Genomic DNA, 25711 nt, shown 5'->3' with positions numbered 1-25711 from the left:
AGGAATGCCTAAGGACTAAATGGGTGGTGTACAACCAGTGGAAGGGAGGAGCTATCACCAAGGAGGAGTACTCTTCCTCTGCCCAGAATTGTAGGAGGGCTCTTAGGAAGGCCAAGGCAGAGATGGAACTCAGGCTAGCGTCCAGGATTAAGGACAACAAAAAGTCCCTTTTCAAGTATGTGGGGAGCAAGAAGAGGGCACCAGGCAATGTAGGGCCCCTGCAAGACTCAAATGGTAACCTTGTGGTTACGCCAGATGAGAAAGCTGATATTTTTAAGATTCTTTGCCTCTGTTTTCTTCAACAGGGACTAGGACATCCCTCCTACCAGAGTTAGGGCAATCTCAGGGATAGCTCTGTCTGGCCTTCGGTCAGCACAGATGTAGTTGGGGATCTTCTGGAAGGGCTGGACATTTTTAAATCTGCAGGTCCAGATGCCCTCCACCCAAGGGTGTAGAGGGATCTGGCAGGGGTCACTGCGGAGCCCTTGGTTTGGCTGTACGAGCATTCATGGTCATCTGGACAGGTGCTGAAGGATTGGAACTAGCTGATGTGGTCCCAATATTCAAGAAGGGGAGGAAGGATGACTCAAGTAACTATAGGCCCATAAGCCTCACCTTGGTGCTTGGGAAGATCTTGGAGAAAATCATCAAGGAGAACAACTGTGGGGGGCCTGCAGGGGAGATCATGCTCAGGAGCAAGCAGCATGGGTTCATCAAAGACTGGTCCTGCCTGACCAACCTGATTGCCTTTTATGACCAACTAACTAAATCCTTGGATGATAGTATCACCATGGACGTAGTCTTTCTAGACTTTAAGAAGGCCTTTGCGTCTCTCACCCCATCCTCATCAATAAATTAAGTGACTGTGGCATTGATACCTGCACAGTTGGATGGGTAAACAATTGGCTGATGGGGCACACCCAGAAAGTAGTGGTGGATGGGTTGTACTCAACCTGGCAAGATGTGCACAGTGGGGTACCCCAGGGCTCGGTCCTCGGTCCCGCACTATTTAACATCTTCATCAGCGACTTGGATGAGGGGGTGGAAAGCACGCTGTCCAAGTTTGCTGATGACACTAAGATGTTGGGCGAGGTGGACACATTTGAAGGGAGAGAGAGGCTGCAACTAGATTTAGACAGACTACAAAAGTGGGCAGATGAGACTAGGATGGGGTTCAATGTAGACAAATGCAGGGTGCTGCACCTTGGGAGAAGGAATCCACAGCATATATACAGGCTGGGGAGTTCCCCTCTTGAAAGCACAGAGGCGGAAAGGGATCTTGGAGTCATTATTGACTCCAAGATAAACATGAACCTCCAATGCCAGACTGCAGCCAGCAAGGCCAGACATACCTTGTCATGCATCCAAAGGTGCATCTCAAGCCAGTCCAGAGAGGTGATACTCCCCCTCTATACGACATTGGTCAGGCTGCAATTGGAGTACTGCATCCTGTATTGGGTGCCACACTTTAAAAAGGATGTGGCCAGCCTGGAGAGAGTTCAGAGGAGGGCAATCCATTTGGTGAGAAGGCAGCAGGACAGGTCCTATGAGGAGGGACCGAGGGACCTGAAGCTATTCAACCTCAGCAAGAGGAGTCTGCCTACAAACTCATCAGGGGAGATCATTAGCCCTATTCTCCCCAGCACCACCTGGGGTGATGAGGAACAATGGTAATAAGCTGATGGAGAATAGGTTTATTTAGAGATCAGGAGGCAATATTTTACAGTTAGGGTGGCCAGAATCTGGAACCAACTTCCTAGGGAAGTAGTCCTCGCCCCTACCTTGGGCAAATTCAAAAAGAGTTTAGATAATCACCTGTCTGGGGTCTTGTGAACCCAGCATTCATTCCTGTCTGTGGCAGGGGGTCAGGCTAGATGATCTGATCAGGTCCCTCCTGACCCTAGCTACTATGAAACTATGAAAATTCAAATTCAACCTGTAATCCTTCGCTCAGTAGAACAGTGATCTGTGATAAATTTGAAACATGTTGGATTTAAAATTAAGCATCTAAGAATGTTAGAATATGAAAATAAGCATGTCTATCAGACAACAGCTGTTGGCTGTACACTAAGGTTACAATTGTCTCATACTGGATTAGCTACTAATGTGGCAGTACGTAAGGAGCACAAATTACCTCCTGTGAGACCCTGGAGCACCAGTCATGGTGTGGGGGTGTGAGTATCTTGTGGATGCCATCTGCGGGGCATAGGTTGTGGTGTAGGGGAGGTTCAGAGCTGCAGATAGCATCCCCTGGCATTGGAGCATGTCATGGGTAGTCTCCCACATTTACCACCTCTTTATGGGAACAGCAAAGTTGTGGCAGGTGAGACTGAGCAGACTGCCCTGTAGGAACAGTTGGGCAGGCTGGCATGAGACCCAGCCCCAAGCGTGCCCCCTTTCACATTCTGAAAGAAGTTACTAAAACAACTGCCTAGGAAATGTTGGGAGAAATTTGTCACTGATGGGTTAAATTATAAAAAAGTCAAAACTGGTCCAGTGCTTATAGGAGTGACCAAAGCATCAATCAGGCCAACATGGCTTTTGGTTTTTCCCTGAGAAAAAAACAAACAAAACCAAAACCTGCTTTCAAGAGTGTTACTTACAGGAAGTAAAAATCCAAGGTATAAGTAAAGGCTAAGTTTAAGATATTTTGGGGGAGAAATATCAATTCTTCTTGGTGAGGTCTTAATTACCTGCACTTAAGGAGTTTCCATGTCTTCCTCTGAACTGCTTTCATCTTCAATCTTCTTTTTTATTCCTTGCATTTGGAAATGAACAGCTTTAGACACTTGCATTGATAGATCTTTGGGTGATTGCTTAGATGGCGAACAACAGCACCTGTATGCCTCTAATACGAAATCTGCTATCAAAGACATGCATTAACATTTCAATGTGAAGATTAAACAGGTATGCTGAAGCAATGGCATAATAAAAACCTGGAAGACAGCTTTTAAGATGCCCAGCTCTTCACTCACAATTTTCCTGCTTAGCTTTCTAATCATGATAATTGAACAAGTTTACTGAATATGCAAATTTCTACAGTAGATTTTAAATTACTCATATATTGTATATATATTTAGATGGTGTCCACTAGATATTAAATATTGTTACTCTTATGAAAAGATCCCAAGTTCTTAGGAAAGGGCTTACATTGCATGATAGAGTATTCATGCTGAAAGCTGTCAAAAACATCATTCACATTATTTATCCATAGAGGTGATGATAGAAGGTCAACTGCTATTGTTTGAAGTGTTGCTTCCTGGAGGCACCACTTGAAGAAGAGAACTTCTTATACAGCAAGTGAGATGATAAAGGAACTTGCAGAAGAGAATGTGACATCTCAAGGAGGAAGAAAAGCAGATTTGTCTACAGTGCTTTGATGCTTGGGGAAGGCCGTTTGAATTAGGCAGCAATAATGGACCACCCTTAAAAAGGTTTTCTTTTTTAATAGAAGTTTACATTAATTTGCATAGGCAATGTATTTGTTCCCATAAGGTAGAAACATTTTGAGGCACTGATAATTAGTTAATTAACCAGATTTTATGAGAAGAGGTGACATTTATCTATCTCACTGTTATTTTGGACTATAGCATTTTGGCAGAGAGATTTCTCATTGGAAAGTGCTGTTTCCAAAAAAAAAATTGAGAACATGACAGTAAGAAAAATATAATAAAATATACAATAATATGTGATATACTACACTACAACATAGTGTTGATGTTATATAAATGTTTTCTCTTCTAAGATATTTTCAGAGTTTGTCTCTCGTCCTCATTTTGAACAAAACAAAAGTGTATATGATGGAATTTTTCACAAGATGGCAATTGTATTTGCTTACCAGTTACAATTCTGGGGTAATATTAACCTTAGAAGCTCAGTTATTGCAAGTGCTTTTCATAAGAATGGGGCTTACCTAATTGCAAAGTTTGGGTAAAAGAAATAATTTTGTATTGGGCGTGTTGCCTGGAACATGGTGGCACAGAACATGGTGGGAGTGTGTAACATTCCCATGGAGGAACAAGTGTGAATAATGTATTTGAATCAGATTTCTTATAGTGCTTAATCATCCCATGAAGAAGAAACCATTTCCAATAGGTGAAAAGGTGCTGGACTTTGATTTCCTATTACTTTGTCTCTTTTTCATATTTAAATATTTGTGTAGCAGGTAAGTCCTCATCCAGGCAACTTAGGCCACATACAGGTGACCCATTTCTCCTGGGAGAGTCACCATGAATGTACAGTTGTTTAAGATTTTTCTCCCAGAACAAAAATAACCCATGAACAACCAGCATTAAATCACTCTCAGGAGAATTCTTCCTGGGAGAGCAAATGCCTGTGCACATTCTCTAATGAGAGAAGCCAAAGCACAGTCCTCCAGCATCCCATGGTGATTTGCACCCACCTCATGCCCTCCTTGGACCCCCTAGACAGTGTGTCACTGGGCTCTGCTGCTCCAACTAAATAGGAAATAGTAAACCCCACCCTACACTGTGCTATGAGGACTCACAGGCTGACCCTGAGCAGCCTGGCTCACCCTGTGAACTGCTGCCATCCATCTCTGGGCAGACTAAGGGAAACTACAGAGCATGGCAAGATATATGCACAGAAGCCCCTTGGCTGCACAGCATCAGCACTGCAAACTCTATGCTCTTATGGGGCCCAGCACTTGAATATCTGTTCAGGCATCCCTAAGTGTTTCAACCAGGAAAAAAACCTAGGAGAATTCTTCCAGGTTATTTGAAAGTGTGTATACACTACAGCCTAGTGTGATGTTTTATTTATTTATTTATTTTTTAATATGAAAAATTGCAGCTGGCTCTGTGCAGTAGTATGAGAGATAGGAGAATTACGTTGATCCCATCCTAAACCAAGTCTACACTCATAGTGATGAGAGTTTTGATATGACTGTAGACTTTGTAGAATATGATAGGGAAGGCTAACACTGTCAGTAAAAAAGTAAAATATACAGAATGTGTTGAATTTGTGCAGTTCAAGAGCTATCGCTTTCCAAAGTAATAGGAAAATCTGGTCCTCAGACTGCTTTAGTCTCAATAAGAAATGTGTCATTGACTTCACTGGGCTCATACTTCATTACAAAAACAAAACAATTTCAGCCACTGTTTCTCCATAAACCTCCCCTGCCTTTTTACAGAAATATAATGTGGCCCTCACTGCTGATGAACAGTTATTCATTTCTAGTGGTAGAAATTTTTCTATCATGAGAAGAAATGTTTCTGAAAGAGGGAATGGTACAAGTGTTAAGCTTGCAACTGATCCTTATCTTCTCCTATTCATGCTTTCCCAAGGCCAGATAATCCTGGTCTGGGAAAAGCAAAGAGAGCAGTGGGGCAAACCCTGCTATACTGGGAAAGTTTCCCACTCATTCCCAGGGAGACTGAAGTAGTGAAACTAACCTCCATCCCTACTTGCTTTGAGACACAGGCAGGAAGCATTAGGTGGCTGCTCCTTCCCTTCCCTTCTAGTCTATGGGAGGGCCAGGCATAACTGCCCCACCCCATTAATTCTCCAGACTGGGGTGACCCTGGGCTTGGGTAAGCATGGAGCCTTTCCCCACTGCCTAACTCCTCCTGGGACTGGGAGGAAGTGAACAGCAGCTGTTCCTCATTCCCTCCACAAATTTGGGTGACCTTAGTTTTGGCAAGGTATGGGGAACATTTCTGCTCTGTTCCCTCCTCCTGGTCCCTGGAAGGAGTTAAGTAGTAGGGATGTGTACAGGCATTCATTCTCCCAGGAAAAACTCCCCCAAGAGTTACATCTATTGGATCAGAGGTGGGTTATTTTTCTGTCAGAACCACCATTTCTATTCCAAGAAAAACTGTGAATGCCTGTACACTTGGGGTTTCTATCAGGAGAGTTGTGATTCTGGTAAAATGCAACACTCATCCACGGCCACTGAATATCACAATAGAAAAAAATTCATCATTAAGGTGATGTCATAGTAAACCTGTAATGTGCTTGTTGAAATGTTGCATGTTTTGCTTCCATAGTAAGTTATCTTATTTATGCTAAAACACTAAGATAGACTGATTTATAATTGACTAGAATGCTGACAGTAATAAAGCTCATACCATTTCAAACAAATCTATAATGAAATTATAATTCTTGGTATTCAGATGACAACTCATTTATACTTCAGTCACTCAACTATTACACCTAGCATCTTTACAGCTACATGGACATCTATGCAGAATTATGCAGCTAGTCAAAAGAAGAACAACAACACCTGATAAAGAAGAACACCTGATTATTTTAAAGAGGAAAGAGAGAGAGAGAGAGAAATTTGAGAGTGAACCCTTTGTGACATTCCCTATCCTCTTCTTCCTTGTTAAAATAAATGTATACTTGTAATAGGAAAAAAGCAATGGTAAATAGACCTGTTTCTGGTCTCACGTGCAAAAATTGAATACTTTAAAGAAAAGGGATTCCTATGCTCTGCTTCTATCAGAAGTATAATGGACCACATTTAAAGGCACCCAGCAAGTAGAATTAGATTGCTTCCAAATTACTATGAATTTTTGTAACATTCTGCAACATTCTGTAAAGTGTTTAACATGATAGGACATTAAGGTGTGTCCGCTATATGAAGTAAAGAGGAACATTTTCATTTTGTTTTCTGATTAAGACATCTCTCAGAGCAGTAAACAACTAGTATCACTTCTAAATAATGTACTGTTTGAAATAAAAATACACACACACAAAAGCTAAGATCTAATAGACAAAATTATATGTCCCACAATATGCTAATGAGGGAAAGAATCAGCAGCTTTATTAATGAGTCTGAAGAAACTATGATGGCTCAAAATCATTTTGTACTCAAGGTCATAGAAAAAAATGTATTTGTAGCTTCTATAAATTGGATATTATTTCCAAGCTTTTCCAGTCACTATTGTTTTACAAGATAAAATTAGGTAGATGTGTATGCAAAATAATAGCAAAAGAACATATTTTCTTGCTTTCCTGTCCTTTACTGGATCCAAAGATCCCAAATAATGTTGTTTAGCTAGTCACTGGTATACTTTTTGTGAATAATATAAAATGTTAGAAACCAATGTTAGAAACCATATTTTATCCTCAAACAGGAATATAAAAATTATTAAAGAAATCCTTCCATACCTACCAGTAGACAAAAAGATCACTACATTTGGAATGAAAAAATATGAATACCTATATATATCTATATATCTATCTATATAGATATATAGATAGATATAGCTTGCTATGTGCAAGCAAATAGATCTTACATTTTGTAATATTTAAGCACTGTTTTTCTCTTCAACATACCTTTACATTTAAATTACCTTTTTTAAATCCTGAAAGAGCAATTTTAAACTTCTTTGTACTCTCAAAAATATTATATTGAATATCAAATCATGTCTTGACAGATAAAGCTATCTCTATTAAAAATCAAGACATGTAGCATAAAAAAGTGTCTGATTGCTTTCTTGGCAATTGCATTGTTTTCTTTCTGGTTTCTGGAAATTGTCTAGAGATTGGATTCCCCCCTCCCCACTTTTAAAGAGGAGCATGCCACATAAAGTAATGTTTCTGTTTCAAATACCTCATCTTTCTATACTTTGAAGGCTCATTACATAATACAAAGGCTTTTCACCTTCAGAATATGAATACTATGTCTACCCTTTGGGCTTAAACACCCAGAACTTTCAGTAGCAAATTGCCCACATCACAAAATAACAATATCTACTTTTTGACTCAACTGATGGAGCCATCTCATTCCTGATCTAAACAGCAAAAAAGAGAGACAAGAAAATGAATGTTCATTGTCTGATGTCCCATTGTATATTTATCAGGACCGAGTAGTCAGAAGCTTACTGATAAAAAATACAATAGGAAATCTTACACTGTCTCTGCATACATGAGATTCTGCCCACATCATTTAAAAGGCCAGGAGCAAAAAAACCTGATAGCATGTACCTTGGGTTTGGTTGAAATAGAAGGTTTAAATTACTTCCTATGTAGCCTAAATCTTCCATTTTCCTTTGCATCATTTATTTGTTGTCAAATGCAATGCATGCTACAGAAGTCTTGGTTCCCAGAGTATGCCATCTGCATTGTTGTCTGAAGGCTTCTTCCCAGTCATTTTACCAAACCACATAGGTAGACAGGTGACTTGGATGAGCTCCTATAGCATGATCTTTCAGGTAAAGTGCACTATGAAAAATCTACTTCTCTAACAAATACATGTAATCAAAGATATTTCATTTACTTCATGAGAGAGATTATGTTATATAGCCTTATCTTTTCAAAACTCTTAGGCAACTGCCAATTAATTGAATAGCACCTATTATAGTTTTAGTAAGAAATTTACTTTCTGCCCTTTTGGTTAGTGGAAAGCGGTGATGATGACAGTCACAAGAGAATGGAGTTTTTTTATGTAGAAGCCCAAAACAAATGACAGTTTGGGATACTCCTCATGATTGGATGGGCTCCTCTATCTTTCCGGTAAATGCAAATTTAAAAAACATAAACAACCTTTCATTCCAAAACAGGAAAGTTATAGGGAAAAAAGAAAACATGCATATTCATCACTTTAGCAGGTTAAAAAAAAAAGCCTACTCATAATACTACTTAAATGATACTTTATCATCTGACAATCTGGACCTATACTTCTTTATGCACATATTGTTAAAGTTATTTAATACAGGAATGATCAAATTGACTTTGTTTTTCTATATTTTGTGGTGAGGGACATAGTGAATGGCCAAGATCTCTGTCTTCCCCAAAGCATCTTAATTTTGGAGGAGCTAAACATGTATTGTGACAGCACTAAAATATTAATTTCTCACATATTAAATATTATCCCTAAGAACTTATTTTATGGTCCTTATACATTAAAACCTTCAAATGTGATGTCTGAACTAGTAATCTCTAGTATAAATAAATATCACTGCATTCTGAATGAATAGTTCCCCAATATGAAACACAGTCCCAACTTGCTCTGCCACAGGCTAGCCATTAAAACAAGATACTACTTTTTCCAGGCAGTAGTCAAAACCATATTTAGGATGATAACTAAAAAGAAAAGCAGATACCAGCAGCAACAAGAAGAGCTTGTCCTGCATTGGCTATCATGTCCTGGATATGCTTCAAGGTATGCAGTTTAACTAAGCTACAACTTTATTACTTTAAGTCATTTGGGAGTTACCTGGCAATAACTCATACAGGGAAGACCATAATTCCTTCCTTAATCATTTCCATCTAAGGACTTGTGTAACAGGGGGCCTTCCTGGGGCTGGTTAGAAGTTAGCTTGCCCACCTGTTTCTGGGCTAACCGCCCACCTCGCTTACCTGCCACACCATGATGGAAAAATGATTAAGATATTACCCAGGTGGGAGGCTGTTCATTTCCTGCCCCAATGCCAGGGGCCATTATCTGTGGCTCTGAACCATCCCTATACTGCTGCCCATGCCTCACTGATGGCATCTAAGGTCTTAATGTCTCCAGCCCTACACTGGGCCCCATAACCCACTAGTCTGGACCCAAACTAGATCCCTCCTAATCAGGCGGCCTACTCCGCCCTCATTCTGGGGTGCCTAGCTCACTGTACTCTTCCCCCTCTCAGGTATGCCCCCCCCCAGGACCTTTGGCCAAACAGATCCTGGCCTCACCTCTAAGGCCAGTCAAAACCCCAGGCTCCTGGCTCTGGGCATCCCTCATAGTGGGTCCCTGGCCCTTTTGACTCTTTTGGTCCTCACCCCAGCATTGACCAGTTGAGGCTACCTCAAGTCATGCTTCTGAGCAACTAGCCCACACTCACTAACATGGGTCTGCCTTCTCAGGCCCTACTATGGGGTTACCCACCTGGTTGTGGGGGCTAGGGTTATTAAGGTGCCCCAACCCACCTTTCACCTGGGTGGTAACTGGCCTGGCATTTCCTGGGGGCTCCCACACCACCAGGAGCCCCACCAAGCCACCCACTCCCAGCATGGTGCAGCTTTAGGTCATTCCCAGGACCAGGACCCTCCTCCATCAACATAGGCCCAGTCCATAAACCTCCAAGCTGTTCCTGAGCCTCAGCTCCACTGGCTGATGTCTCTCTCATGGCTGCCAGGCAGGAAACTGCTGCTACACCCTATATATACCCTGGGTCTCAAAATGACCACTCTAGTCAAGCACCTGGCTCCTGCCTGCTCCAGCCCTTAAAGCGGCAGGCACCAACAGTACCCTGCCACAAGCTGCCATCAGACCTTTGGTACATTTACAAGATACCAAAAAGTCATCCTATATTATTCTGAGGGGTGAGAGCATCTAATCAAGTTATATGTAGGAGGGGTAAAGAGTCTCCACTCAAGCAGGCAGGTTTGTGCCTACTGGCCAATGACAATGCTTTTTCCCAATTCCTGAGTGCAGGAGTCACTACTTGTTTTCTTCTCTAGTCCAGATCTCTCTTTCAAGCTGTGAGGATAACATTTACCAATAATAGCTGTATTTTGGAATATAAGTGACCTTCCCTACCTAAGATATCATAGTTAGACAGTGATAGTTCATTTCAAGCTTTGATGTTAATGTTTTGTTTTTTTTTCCCCTTGGTATTTTAGAAATCATCCTACAAATAAATATGAGTTTGGCATTTTTCACGGACATCTAAATAAGGGGTGATAATAACACTAATTATTTTAGTAATACATTTGCATTTTCTAGAGGTCCATGAAACCATAGAGACAACTGCCTAAATTAGTTTTGTGTAGTTGATGAGATAAAAAAGAAAACAAACTGCACACAAAAATATTTTAAGTTAAGAATAAGAAGACTATTAAATAAGGATATGTCTAAACATTTTCTTTATAAAACTCAAAATATTTCTGATCAATTCAAGCATTTGAAGTCCCTACCTCTTAAATTAGAAAAAACAAAAGTCTTTAACCCATACCTCAAAAATCCAAATTAAAGGTATATACTTTTTCAACATAATGGAGATATTACTTTTTTTGGTGAGGTATATGAGTTGGGTATTCAAAATAACAGAGAAAGGTAGAGTACCTGGTACAGCCAGCATAATAGACAGAAGAATATTTTCAAAAAAATACCACAAGGGATACAGATAAAGTCAAAGGACAGCCACTATATTAAAAGGATGAGTACTTTTGACAGGAATTGCAAAAACTTAAAAAAATTAAAATCTGACTGATTATTGAAATAGCCTAAAAACTTGCTTTCTGTTAATCTTAAAATGCACTACATTACCTTTTTCAGTCTTACTACTCATACATTTGTATCTATTTTAACATACCAGGTAGTTCATTTCAATATCTGTCAGACTATTGATTTCTGGTAAAATGATCATACCAAATATTTTATCTTTGTAGCATTAATTATGCTATGTATTTTTTTTAATCCCCTACTGGAGGACTGAGTTTAAAAAAAGGAACAAGAAGAGAAAGGGGGGTGAGAGAAAAATGGTAAGTGAATTACAACAGCTGGTTTAAAGCTAGCTAACAGTATTCTTCAAATATATCAAATAAGTAATTTATAGGCATATAAAATTGCCATTAAGTGATTAATTACTGGCAATTATATATCCTAAGCCATATAATTAATTTAATAATGCAAGCAGTTGTTCATCAAATAATATAATTGTCAATACTTCATTTTTTCATTTTAGTGCAGCAGGCAACTATATCTGAAACACTGCATGGTGTAGGATCTGCTATGTGATTTCTTCAGACATGGCAGCACATAGATGCTCAGGCAGAGCAGGAAAACAGCTGTAACCAGAAATTCTGTGGCTGATTGAATCATCTAGTCATTCTTGTATCTCGGCACACCAAGACTGCTTCTGCATTCCCTCTGTTTTCAGTATATCTATGAACACTCAGTTCAATTACTTGGGCAGGACACTGGAATAGAATGCTAAATCTCCTTGTTTGGCCAACCTGACTTCAGTCCTATACCTGTAACTAGGGGGCCTTTGTACACGCCATGCTTTTTGCCCTTTCTTGCGCTGTAACTGCATGACTTTGCACAAGTGGGTTTTCTGGACGCTTTAAAAGTCTTTCTGGCACATTAAACTAAAACTCCCCAGACATAGTTTAGTTTGGCTCACCAGGAATTAAAACATCATGTCTATGGGTTTGTTGCATGCAAACACAAAAGTCACTCAAAGATGTGCAATAAGTCTCTTTGTCCACCAGATGGTGCTGCCACTTTTTTTTGTAGCTCACTCCTTCAAATTGCTTTTACTTTTGAATTGTTTTTTTTTTCCCTTTTGCAGTTTGCCAGCTGGGCAATGGGCATGGGTGGGAGGGGAGGGAGGGCCTCGGGCTAGAGGGCAGCTCTGGACCATCCTGCTCTCCTGCGGTGCTGGCCAGGGACCAGGTTTAATTCATTCGAAAACCTAGTGCATGCAAACACTGATGCAATGCTCCAATATAAACAAGTTTAAATTTTATAAACATCTTCAATTTAATGTGGATTAAAACCTGGCACCCAGGGAGCTCTAAACCAACATTTTGGTACCTTGACTTAGCTAACCAAAGAATAGGTCTAAATTATACCATTACACCAAAAGCAAAGGAATACAAAGTGTCAAGATAACTATACCAGCTTCACACCACCTGAAGACTCGTTCAAACACTAAAAGAAATCCTCAGAATGGTTTTCTAGTTTGTAACACCAAAGTGGTACAAAGGGAAGTCAGCTAGGACAAGAGCCCAGCCCAAAATTTAGAGTGGATTATATGTTTAATGTACAGTTATATTATATTATGTACATTTGCAGTATATATTACATGTTCAATTTTTATTCAATAAATAAAAACAAAACCTAGTTAAAACCATTAGAATTAATAGTTCTGTTTAATGAAAGCACTCCACAAAACCTGAGAATCCATACTTATTCATTCTTCCCTCTGTTCAGGTAGGTTCCTCTCACTAGCCCCTAGAGTTTTATGACAATTTGAGCATTGCTGTACTCCATTTCAGATACCATCATCCAATGTCCACAAACAAAAACATAACAGATAACATTATAATTAATTTCTCTATTCTTTCAGTCTTTGCAATAGTGACAACCCTCTTTTGAGGTCCATGGGCAAGGCCATAATTGTGAACTACTTAGCATTTCATGAACTGAATATAGTACTCTAGGGAGCATGAGTAATTTCATATCCAATCTTTTATATCCTCTCTAGATTTTCTCTACAAATGCTTCACTGGTTTTGTGTCTCATTTCATTGTTTTGTTTGAAAGAGAAACAATGGAACCCATATCTAAGGATTTGACTGGTGGCAATTAAAATATCTGGACAGTTGATAACAAAATATCTAACTAAAATGGATGCTTACATTATTTACGAACACTGAATGTCACCAGTCTTTTGTTCCCATCCACATTTTTTTTTTCAAATTGCAGAAACATCATGCAGCATGTCACCTGATAGATCACAAGCATTGAATACATCTGTATAATGTTCTAAACCTAAGACAGGACGTAGGACTGGAAGGGTTCTCCTGAGCCATCAGGTCTATTCCCCAACTATCACAGGCAGTCATGTCATATAACACCTTCACCCATGAATTGGGAATGTATTGAAAAAAAATTACATATAAAACGTTAAAGCAATAAAATGTAGGTAATAGAAAGTATTTTGTGATTAATGTCGGTTAGGTGTCAAGTGGTAAGATATTTCTGTGAGAAAAATGTTTCAGATTTTCCATATCTCTCGCATGGTTTTTGACTTTCCCCTTGTCACTGGGAAACAGAACTGTCATAAGCAACTTAGAAAAGGAAGATCTGACCAAGTCATGATTTTCTTAGCTATGCAGGTGGCACTGGACTTTTGCTCTCCAAAACCAAACAATGAAACTTGAGTGTCTAACACATCACTTGCATGCACATCAATGTGATGTTCCAGTCCCAAATACATGTCTCTGTTAGTCTTGCTGAATTTATCAAAGTCAACATGCAAGATTAACTAATTATTGCGATGAATGTGAAATGGTAGAACACAGATCCCATAACAGTATTAATATTTTAAATCTTTTTTCCCTAAATAGGACTACTGTTGGCTACAAAGGACCAACTCACAGGATCATAATAAATTCTAGTTTACTGGACAAGATGTGAAGTTACCAATAAAATCATAAATGCTAAATTTGAGTTATGGGTGGTACTGGTCACCTTAGCACATACACACACACATGCACTCACTTATTCAAACCCATGTAGTATAGTGTGTAGTGGCTGCTGTAGTGACTGTGAGCACTGGTGTCAGCATATTTACCTATCTGAGGCCCTGGAGTCTGCTGTTGATGGTCATAGGCCTGTGCGAAGTGGCTAGTATTCAGACTTCAGCTTCGGAATCAGATTTGGCCAATTCTGGGGACAGTGATTCAATTTGGTGATTCAAATCACTGTTCTAATTCTATTCGGCCAAATCTGATTCAGAGATTCAGTGCAGGTAAATCTCCGAATCAGCCAGGCCAGGCCATCTCTCACCCCACCACTGGCTGCCCTGCCCACCCCAGCTCCCAGCACTTGGGGGAAAAAATGCCCTGGCTCAGCAGGTGTTGCCCACTGCCCTCACTGCCTCACACTGCATGGGGGGGGGGGGCTCTGCATGAGCTCCCAACCCCACCCCTGCTCCCCCATTGGTGCTCCACATGGGCCAGCTCTGTTCCTTTAAGAACAAAAAACAAAAAACAAACTGAAGAAACCTCAGACATCCTGTGAAACACAAGGAAGTCTCATGTTCCAAGTGCTGTCTGAAATTCAGCTGAAGCCAATGGGGATGGAAATGTTATCTGGGTCCCTGTCTGGCTGAGCCTGCTCAGATTATCACTTAGAATAAGCACATCAAGGCTAAGATCAGACAATCAAAAAGTCTGAGGCTGAATCGATTCAATCTTTGCACATTAGTCTAAACAGCATAGGTTGAACTAATAAAAAGTTGAATAGACATTCAATTTTGAATCCAGAAATGCACTCTGCAGTGAAATGCAGAAATGCAGTGGCTCAGGCCAGAAGCCAGGAGCATTAGAGCATGCCTCCCTGCTTGGTTGAAGCAGACAGCTTGGGCCAAGGCCAGTCCACCCACCCTGCAAAGGGGAATGGGGGTTAACTTGAATCTGGAGGGGATCTGGGAGAGAAGTTCAATAAACTGATTTAAAATGAATCAGTGAGGTCTAATACTGCAAACATCCAGGTTTATCCTAAGCTGGTTTTGCCCATTTTGAAAGCAGTTTATGTGCACTGAACTTCTGTTGTGTTGCAGATTTGAACTGGTTTCTGATCACTTACACGAATTTATGTGTCATTTATGTCCCTAGCCCAAAGGTTTAGCAACGTCATGGTGAATTACAGGGTCCCAGGAGCTGACATAATGACAACTATGTGTGCCTAGTGTATTGGTGTCAGTGTCAAGCAAGCATACCAAAAAGGGGAATTGGATGGAATGGCTCAATCTTGAATTCTATCCAGCAATAAGACAAATTTCTGGCACACTGTGACAGAGCACCTTTGATGCTTACCACTTTAAGGGCTGTGAGTGACAGAAGGGCAGCTAGCAGGTGCAGGCTAGTCCTGATGAGGTGGTCACATGACCCGTTAAGGGCCATGCGATTGGAGGAGGGAGCTGAGCAGACTCCATTTTAGCTCAGGCATTCAGGGCTGAGCCAGCTGTCTGCTGCTGGCAGCTGGAAAGACACCACCCAGCTGAGTAGCTGCTCAGGACCACTTTGGAGTGAAGGGTAGAAGCTATGGGGATGGCAGGAGGCTCCTGGTCCTGGGTATAACTTGACACTGCACCATGCTAGGGATAGATGGCCTGGTGGGGCTGCCTGTGGTGGGGCAGCTCTCCAGAAATGCTAGGCCATTAGCCTCTTCAGTGAAAGGCAGATAGGGGTGCCTTATAACCCTAGCCCCCACTACTCAGTGGTGACAGAATAGACAGTGGGGACAGGCACACTGAGGAAAAGGCACCCGAGTCCCTGGGGTGTAAGACCCCAAGCCCCAGGAAGGGGGCATAAAGTTAGCCCCAATGAGGGGTAGAGAGTGGCCCCAGGAAGTGGGGGCAGAAAGAGCCTAGTGCCTGGTGACAGGCTAGTGGCTAGAGTTGGCCTAGTGTTAGGCGCAAGGACCATTGCACATAGAGTAGGCTCAAGGAGGCACCCGAAGGGCTGCATGGGGATCACCTGGAGTGGAAGTAGGCAAGCCTGAGGCCCCAAAAGGGCCGCTCGAGAGGAACAGGGCAGGTTGGGAGAGGCCCAGTGAAGGACAGCATGAAGGAGAACCTGTGAGAGAGGGCAGAGTGAATGAGGCCCTGTGAGCAGGAGCAGAATGAGATGAGTGTGAGAGGCCCAGCAAAGGGGCAGAGTTTGGCCCAGCTTCTGACTGCAGCAGCTATAATTTTGGATGCTATATGTGAAGCGTGGGACATAGTAAAGAAGCATCAGAGCCGTGTGTAGACCTCATGGCATTTGGGCATTAAGTACACAGCCTCCCACTTATTTAATCTTTTATTATTGAACAGCAAGTTGTGGCAGGTGAGACGGAGCAAACTGCCCTAGACAGAGGGGTGGGCCAGCACTGAGACTGGCTATGTGATCTTTTCCTGGTCACATGCATCAATTTTGGTTCACTGATTTGTAGTCCCATATTCTTTTTGCTTGCCCATTAAAAATAATCTGAAGCCAGTCCTTGGCTTGTATCAATAGGACTTTTGGTTGGATTATTCCAGTTTTGTACTGTTAACTTTTGCTAATTTTTATATACAATTTTATCTGACAGACTGTGCTGAACTTTTGTCACTGTGACAACTAACCTTTCACAGGCATTAAATCTGCAGGTTTGCAAAAGTTGTCTAGATGTGAAAACAAGCTGCTTTTCATTAAAGCTTTTTGTACAAGGTAAAAAGAACAGGTGTTGGTGCCAAATTTTAACCTAACAGGGTTTTAAAGCGCTAAATTATAAATCCTTAGGAATTGGGTTTAGAATAAAAAATAACCCTTATGTACAGTTTAACATCTCATGATAAATTAATGAATGAATAAGGCATAGTTTATTGATAATATTTCTGATTTTGTATGTTAAAAAAAAAATCAATAATTCTTTAAGTTGTTAGATGCCCATTAGATAGGATATAACTAAGAAGTACTACTTTGGATCATATTTGTAATATGTGTGAACTAGTTTCCTGGCAAATCATTATTTTGCTTTGGTTTAAAAAGTGTATAAGTGAAACTCTATACTTACTAGTTTGTAGTTTACATAATGACAAGACCTTGATCCTGCAACAACTTGTATGTAGGGTTTATGTATTAAAGTTAATGAATAACTTCTTGTATTTCTGTATACAAAGCATAGACAGCAGCACACGCAATATACCAAAGGCTACATGAAAAGAATATCATTGTTACAAAGCCAAAGATGCAAAAAAATTTGGAAATGCAAACTTTAAGTCTGTCTATGTTACCTTAATTCACTTCCATTTCCTTGTAAACATTGTGATGCAGCCTTTAAATACATGACGTCACACTTTGTTTCCGCATAAGCCCCATATGCAATATGCCTCATTCATAGCTGGACATTGCTCATTGACTAAGCAGATTTTTTGCTTTATTCTCATAATTGAGCATGTTTGTACACTATTCAAACCCTGCTCTGAAGACTGAATTATTACTTTTCTCACGTGCTTTCTAAAATAGGGTATGAAATGGAAGGTACCGGACAATTTAATTATAGATGTAACCACTTTCACCACCTATAGCATGAAAGAATCTGATGCTACTAACATTATAATCTATGGTTTTAATACATTAAATAAATTGAAGCTTGATGAAATCAGGGATAGGGTAGGCAATCAATAAAAAGGGATTGCTTTCTCAGCCTCTGCATTAGGAATATCCTTTTCCTTTTATTCCTCTATTTAGTTGGGATATCATTAAAAGAGGTCTTTTTCTCCTCCAAATAAGAAACAGCAGCATTTCCCAAAAGTCAGTATTATCAGCTTCTCAAGAGGATCATTTTGTCACTCTAATAGTTTTTCTATTTACTTAGGAAAATGAGCTTTATTTAAAGAAAATGGTTGTCAGGAGACTGGATGGTTCAGTGGAGTTAACGGTTTTTCACCTTGAGGTCTTGTCCAAAATCACTACTACTTGCTGCATAGATGGTTGAAAAGTGTAAATGTTCACCTTTTCATGAAAAAAAAAAAAAATCTAATGGAAATTTTTCAACCAACTTTAAACTGATTACTACAGTAGGTATAGACCATACAGGTATGAAAACCGAATTACCCTCTTCACTCGACAGACTGTTTATCTAAGTCAAGGTTGACATGCTCTGGTGCAGTATATTGGAAAACATTGTAATGCTATTGACTGTGCACTCAAAAAATATATTTAGCATATTTTCCAGATGCCTTGTACATGAACACCTTCTCAAAAAACCTTTAAAATTGTTCATGGCAACTGAAAAAAAAACAACAAAAACTGTTTAATACCACTGATAAAGTTAGCTAGCTCTGAGCAAGGATGCAACTCAAACAGCAACAACAACAAATGTTAGACTTTTGTTTTCAAATGTTCAAATTAATCCAAAATCAGGATGGAAAAAAAAAATTGGGGGTACAGAGAAAACACATATGGATATTTCTAAATATTTAGGGTTTCATTTTAGTTTGTTGCACCCAACTGAAGCATTTCACCTGGAACTGGTTTAATATTAAACTGTGGATGCCTGAATTATTGTTGTGCATCATGGGAGCTGCAGAACGTGCAACTCAGTGGTGACTGGGTCAATTCAATATATGTGGAACATTATTTAAACTATTCAGTGTCTGCATAGAACTGTTAGAAGCTTTAAAATCCACATCACAGAAAATACCACTATATATGAGACTATGAAAATTGCCATTTACTGGGTCAGACCATGGTTCATCTTGCCCAATATGAATGTCACACAGGGGGAGAGTGTGGATGCTGAAAGGGAGAGTGAATTGGGCATGACCAGGGTTTTTTTCTCCCACTGTTCCGCTCTCAATTGCACCCTTTATTTAAGGTTTTTTAATCATTTAAGGTACAGGAAGTTCCAATTCAGAGGCTGCATCTCTAACCCCCATGCTCAATAGCTACTGTCACAACCCAAAGTTGTGGGTTTTTTGTTTGAGCGTGCTTCGGCATCGCTAAATCATGTTCCCGCCAAAATTGCAGCTCTTTTGCACGGTGGAGTGTTCTGTTGCAACAGAGGACCTGCGTGCAGGAGCTTTTCCCGCCAGTTCTGTAGCTTTCTTTGCATAGTGCATTTCTTTTGCATTTGCGTGATGCAAGGAGTCACTGCCATTTGTATTAGGATTCGCGCCACATTATTGGCCAGTCTTAATGTAGGCACAGGTGGCGGCTAGCTATTGGCTTGCTAGCCATACAAAAGGCTTGGGTAGTTTCCGCCCAAGTCAGAGAGAGAGAAAGCACGTGGAGTTCGGGAAAGGAGCGTGAAGATCTCTAAGCGCTGCTGATCCTCTCGAACCCAGCTTTTTCCTTAAGAGGGCAACAGAGGTTTAATTTGTTGAACCCACGGAGCTTCAACAACTCCGGGGGACCTATTTACCGTACCCTCGGAGCCTTAACGACTCCAAGGCAACTAACCTCTAGCCTCTCCCCATCGCCGATCGCAGCCCAGATGCATCCCTGTCCTAAGAACCCCATTGTCGAACCCACGGAGTCTTAACAGCTCCGGGGGACCTGGGAACCGAGTAACACTCACGGAGATACAGCTGCTTCGTGGGAACGGATTCTTGAACCCGCGGAGCCTGAATCACTCCGGGGTCAAGGAACCGAGTTTATTAGAGTCCTCCACCGAGAACTCAAGTGGAGCTGTGCCTGGAAAGCTGACCAGCCTACACTGCGACCACCTTGGGTGTAAGTAAATAATCTTTCAATCAACCATTATGCTTCTGTGACTGATTCTAGCTCGAGCATACTGTACCGCGCCACAGTTTTCTCCAGCCCCGTGTGCCTGGGCTGCCGGCCACAGCCTGTGTGCACAAAGTTGGGCCCCCGGCTCGCCCCGGCTCGCACATGGCGACCCAGATGGGATCGGGAGAGAGCTCGCATATGGCGATCCGGGTGGGATCGGGAGAGGGCCTGCACAGCTACCAGCATCCCTTTCCTCCAGGGAGTTGTCCAATCCCTTTCTGAATCTGGCTAAAATCCCTAAACGTAACCTCTAAAATCTAAAACCTCTGACTCATAAATATCTCAAAAAAAGCTATCAATAATGAGATCGCCCATATTTTGATTGCTGTCTTAGTATATATGTGCAATCACAGAACTGACATCTCAGTACCTACTAGTTTATTATTTAAGAATGACAAGCTAGATTCTGATTACAGTGAGATTGACTTAGTACAAGCAAATGTGTCTCAGAAACATTAGGAGATATATAACAGAGTATGGTTTATATATAATGCCAGTGTTGTTTTTCTTAATTTTGTAATGAAACAAGAACATGTAACATTAGTGGAGCAACATCTAGCCATATCATTTTCTCTTATTACTGCATAAAAGTATCAACATAGTTCTGTTCATGGGGAAATATCAATTTTTGATACATCTACTTTTTACAGTTACATATATAGTGTGTGTATGTGTATAGATGTGTGAAAGACTTGATTGTGCCTTAAAAAAGTCTCAAATTCAACGGGCAGCTGTCAAAATATATATATTTTTAAATATAAAAGCAAGTGAAATGTTTAACTACAATATTGAGTGAATATAAGCTATCCTAAACTGAATCAGATGACTCACTACTCACAGTAGGAGTAAAATTCAGAAAGTTATAAATTATCCAACTAAGTTCAGTTATTATAGCTAGATATTCAATCAGATCTCTTTATTCATCTTAAATGAAATAATATCTATTTTCTTAACAGGGGATGTTAGACATGGCAGTTGGAGACAGTGAGAAGCAGGAAAATAGTCATAGTTTAATTTTCACCCAAATTGTCAGATAAAAAACGGTAAAGAACTGGTGAACACCTGATAATGTCAAAACAAACAAACAAAGAAAGGCTGTCGTTGTGCTGCGGGTCTGCAGTTCTGAAATAAAGTGTGGAGTAGAGGGACTAGAGCACTATTTTATATATATATATATATATATATATACACATATATATATATATATATATATATACACATATATATACACACACACACACACACACACACACAAAACACACACACACACACGATTAAATGATATAAAATATTCTTAGTAAATATGTGCAAAACATTTTTGTTCATGCAACCAGAAAATCAGGCACTATCCAGATCCTTCAGGGTTCTTGGACACTGTAAGCTCACATTGTCTTCTGTGTAAACTGAGTGTGCTGAGCCCTTGGCAGTTTTAATCTGCTGTCTGTATGGCTAATTAAGTTTAAAGAAAAAAAAAGGATCAAGTACTATAATTAGTTATAAGAAGAATGGTGTGGAAATCCCATTTATTCAGCTGCTCAAATTTAAATGCAAAGGGCAATGATTTAAATTTTGCAATAAAAATCTCATTAAGAAACTATATTGCAGGCAACTTTTTGATCAGATAGCCAAAGAGATAAAAATGCATAGTTTATAACCGGCAACTTGATAATGAGATATGTGATACACTCTTCATTAAGCTATGTTATGCAAACATTGATATCTATTCTGTTATATTCAGGAGCAGTTGCTAATTTGAGCAGTGAAGAGAAAAATTAATAGTTCTCTGTGGCAGTGCACCTTTGGTACCTGCCAGTTTAAGGCCAACGGCAGGCAGCTGCCAGGTGCCTGATGAGGGTGGCCATTTTCAAACATAGGCCAGAGAGGCAGCAGTCTGTATTGAGCAGCCAAGGAAGCAGCATTGGGCTGAGCTGCTCCTGGAATACCTTGGAGGTAAGGGTGAGGCTATGGGGGAAGGGGGAGGCCTCATTGGTCCAGGGCATGACATGAAACTGCACCCTGCCAGGGATGGGTGTCCTGGTGGGACTATTCATGGTGGGACAGCCCCCAAGAAATGCCAGGGCAGTTACTTCCCCAGTGAAAGGCAGGTAAGGGTGCCACATAACCCTAGCCCCCACTCTTCAGTGGGAAACTCTTCAAGTTGGTCGGCAGGACCAAGGGGGTCCAGAGTGGGGCAAGAAGCCCACAGCAAATGAGGGGCAAGAAGCCCAGAGTCTGGAAAAGGGCATGGAGCCTAGTAAGGGGCTAGGAGCATAGTGAGAAGCAAGGATCCCAGAAGCTAGGAGCCCCAACTGTGTGTGGGGCAAGGAGCCCAGTATGAGTAAGGGGCACAGAGCCCATTGAGGAAGGCTGGAGTTAGGGGCCAGGATATGAATACATCTTGGATGCCATCTGCGAAGCATGGGCCACAGTGTAGGAGAGGTATGGACATGTGGATAGTGGCCCCTGGCATTGGGGCACAGAATGGGCAGCCTCTCGCATTATACCACCAGTTATAGGAACTGTAAAGTCGTGGCAGGGGGGACTAGGAGGACTGCCTTATGTAGACAGGTGGGTGGGCCAACTTGAGACTCGGCCATGTGTGTGCCCCCTGTCACATTCTCCAATAAACAAAATCAGGATTATAAACTATTCAATTAATTGGGATGGAAACATTAAGCATCTTAACTCAAACATGGACCCCAGGTTCTGTGCGGGGTACGGAGACCCCGGCCCCAGTGAGGGGCGGCCCCAGCGAGAGGGGGCAGCGATGAGAGCAACCAGTGGGTTGCGGGGCCCCAGTGTGAGGGGGGCAGGAGGATGAGCGATGAGAGGCCCCATTGAGAGGGGGTGGTGATGAGAGAGCCCCAGTGTGAGGGGGCAGCGATGAGGCGCCCCAGTGTGAGGGGGCAGTGTTGATTTAAGGGGGGAGGTGTGTGGCAGTGCACTGTGTGCGCCTGCCACTTTAAGGGCCTGGAGCTGGCAGCCTCCAGGTGCCTGACGAGGGCAGCCATTTTGAGACATGGGCTGCCTATATAAACAGGGCAGTTTGGCTGCAGGAGGGAGGCAGCAACATCGCCTGGCCGGATGGCTGCTGAGATCACCCGGAGGTAAGGGGGAGCTGCAAGGGGATGGTTAGGAGACTCCTGGTCCTGGGCATGACCTGAAACTGCACCCTGCCGGGAGTGGGTGGTCTGGTGGGGCTCTCAGTGGTGCGGGAGCCCCAGGAAATGCCAGACCAGTTATCACCCCGGTGAAAGGCGGGTCGGGGCGCCTTAACCCCTAGCTCCCACCACCACCGGGTGGGTTACCCATGTGTTAGTTGTAGGGCCTAGAGGGCCAATGTTGTGAGGTGCCCAGAGAGGGCGGACCCCGAGAGTGGGAGTGATGTGGGCGTGGTGCTGTGGTTGCCCCGAGAGGATGGGGAGTAGTGGCACGGTGAGGCCAAGTGATAGAGTGAGCGGCTAGAGAGACCCAGCCCGAAGGGGAGAGTACCCTCGACTGACCCAAGCTGGGGCCAGGACTACGGTAGTCAAAAGGGCCAGAGGCCCACCGCGAGGGATGCTCAAGAGCCGGGGGCCTGGGGTCTCGACTGGTCTGGAGGTGGGCCAGGGCAAGTGGCCAAAGGTCCCAGGGGGACCACACCCGAGAGGGGAACATGGCTTTGGGGGGCTAGGTAGCCCGGATGACGGCGGAGTGGCCGCCTGAGAGGAGAGGATCATAGAAGGGTCCTGTACGGATGATTCTGGGGCCCAGTGTGGGGCTGGTGACAATGTGAACACCATGATGTCATCTGCGAGGCTTGGGCTGCGGTATTAGGGGAGGTCGGAGCCGCAGAGCGCCCCCTGGCATCGGGGCATTATAATGGGCAGCCTCCCACTTAATTAACATCTTAATTGAACTTATTATCATCAAAGGCATGGCAGGCGAGATAGCGGGCGGTTGCCCAGAGACAGGTGGGTGGGCCGTGGAGATCGGCCCCGAGATGGCCCCCTGTCACAGTGGTCTATATGGTGTTCACTTAAGCACCTGGGCCACTGACAGATATTAAATTAAAAGGTATGGTGGGATCTAATGCTTGATCCCAATAATCATTTTTCCTGCCATGTCAGACGTACATGGCAGGAAGTGCAATTGTGGGATCAAGGATACAGATTGTAGCCATGTTGGTCTATAGGCAAAAGGAATCAGAACTCTGGGTAGAGGTGATATTTTTTATTAAACCAATTAGATATTTGGGGAAAAAAAATCTTTATTTGCAAGTTTTCAGGAGAATGCAAGGATGGTAAAATTTCTCCTAGGTGGAAATGAAAGCTTGCAAATAAACCATTTTTTTTTTTTTGCTAATATCTAGTTGGTTTAATAAAAGATATCACCTCTACCCAGAGTTCTGGTTCCTTTTACCTGTGGACCAATATGGCTATAGCCTGTGTCCCTGTAACATGAAATCAAATTTAGCCGGTTTTGAAATGATAACTTCATAATTTTACAAGAAGGAAGCAAAATTCAATACCTGAAAACCAGAAGCTGACATCCTTGCTCCTGCCTTGTGTTCCAAGCTAAATTTGCATGTTCAAGAACACAGAGCTGCCTCAACATGTGAAATTCCTTGCCCAGGAAAGCATTCCATCTACCCTGCAAAATATGAAACAACATAACCGGAAGGAAACATAATTCAACATCCTTCTTACCATCGGGCACTGCTGAGATAAATAGACTGCTCTAACTCATCTGAGCTTAATTTACACAAAATGAACTTTTCCAACCAAGAAATCTTACAGCACCTTCAGCTCTCCTGTAAAATATAAATTTTAATTTCCACCTAGGAAAAATTTTACAATCTTTGCATTCTCCTATGCCTGAAGAAAGGTGAGTGTACCCAAAAGCTGCAAATAAAGAAGTTTTTTTGAAAATATCTAGTTGGTCTAATAAAAGATATCACCTCTACCCAGAAATCGGATTCCAATTGTGGGATCAAGCATTCGATCCCAAAGTGCCATATTGCCAGTGCAGGGGGAATTTGGGATCATTATCCTAGGCTCCCTTGCACCAGCTGCGCTTCCCCAGCTGAGAGCCCCAATCAGCTGACTGGGACTCCCAGCCAAGGAAGAACAGGGAATCCCTTGGCTCTGAGGTGTTCCTGCAGCTGGAACCCTAGTCAGTTGATAAGAGCTCCCAGCAGGGGGGAGCACATGGACCCTTTGGTTCCTATATACTCTGGTGGCTGAGAGTGCCCATTAATCTACTGGGGTTCCCAGGTGGGGGAGTGCACCACGCTGAAGGGCACTCCCAACCAGAAGAGCACATGGGAGCCAAAGGCTCCATACACCCCCCCAGGTGGGAGCATCCAGCAGTTGATTGGAACTCCCAGCCAAGGAAATGCACCATGCACAGTTAATCACGGCTTAGGTATAATGTTTGTCAGGGGCCCTAGATACCTGCTTCTTAAATGTAGTTAAGTGCAATAAACAGGTTCAATTTAGGACATTATTCATTATATGAGTGGTATTGAAAGCTATATTTTTACATGAATGCCTTAAAGTTTGTGATCTGATGACTAGGGGCCATTAGTCTGCATAATGCAGAAACAAAAATATCAATCATAATTTAATTTACTGGCCTTGGAGACAGATTATCAATTCATAAGAGAGAACCTGAAAATTTGTATGATACATTGCTATCTGTTTGTTTGTTTGTCTTTTGTTTTTTTGATATATTAAAGCCAGCTTTATTGCTTAGTCCATCTATTAAATTGAAGCAGGCTT

The sequence above is a fragment of the Alligator sinensis genome, unplaced genomic scaffold, assembly GCF_000455745.1.
Source record: "Alligator sinensis unplaced genomic scaffold, ASM45574v1 scaffold349_1, whole genome shotgun sequence".
NCBI lineage: Eukaryota > Metazoa > Chordata > Crocodylia > Alligatoridae > Alligator > Alligator sinensis.
The sequence above is the reverse complement of the archived record's forward strand: the minus strand, read 5'-3'. Positions refer to the sequence as shown.